The following is a 940-nucleotide window of genomic DNA, read 5'->3' on the forward strand; positions in this document are numbered from 1 at the left end:
GCTTCCTCAAAGGAGCATCAAAATGTTGTGGTGGTGGGACTGTGATATGAAGAGGGGAATAAAGACTGATGTGAAAAGGGCTCCTGATGTGAAGGGGGGCTACTGATGCGAAGGGAGACTCTGATGTGAAGGGGTAATCTTAATTTGAAGGGGGCACTTTGATGTGAAGGGGGAAACCCACTTTTTTGTATGTTACTGTGTGGGGTTCCCCTTAAATTCTATAATATTTTAGACTGGGGTGCCTCAAGATTTTGCATACTTTTAATGGGTGCCCTGACTTAAAAAAAGGTTGAGAAATGCTGGTTTATATTACCTCAGCGGCCGATCTGTCATTGCGGAGTGCAGTGGGGAAACATAGTCGGCTGGTGGGATGTCATGACTGTCAATGGATTTATATCAATGGACGCCATGATTGATGATCAATTTACATCATGGGACATCATGTTGATGATTGATTTGCATTGGGGACATTTTTTTATTCTTAACAAAGGACACTTAGGTGTCCATGTGTTTATTTATATTTAACTCTTTGTGGGAATGGGTAAGGGGCACTAATTTACTTCTGCACTCGTAACATACAGAGGTACAGATACTCTCAAAAATTAAGACCACACATGGACTCATATACACACATGTACGCACACACACAGACACACAAGGGTTGAACTTGATGGACCCGTCTTTATTCAACATCAAATACCATGTAAACTATATAACTATGCACTCATTCCCCTGGGTGAGGATATCTGGGGACCCCTTTATTATAAAAAGGGGTTCCAGATTCTGCTATAAGTCCCCCCCATAGAACTCCCACATCCTTTGCACATAACATGCCGAACAATATTTCCCCTCCACGCTCCCATTGCTATTTGATGAGTGATGTGTCCGAAAATCCCAGGTACTGTGTTTACATTGCAGCAGTGTCGGAGATGTGAGTGGG

This window comes from Nanorana parkeri, unplaced genomic scaffold (genome assembly GCF_000935625.1).
Source record: "Nanorana parkeri isolate BGI_ZX_2015 unplaced genomic scaffold, ASM93562v1 scaffold239, whole genome shotgun sequence".
In the NCBI taxonomy this organism is placed as follows: domain Eukaryota; kingdom Metazoa; phylum Chordata; class Amphibia; order Anura; family Dicroglossidae; genus Nanorana; species Nanorana parkeri.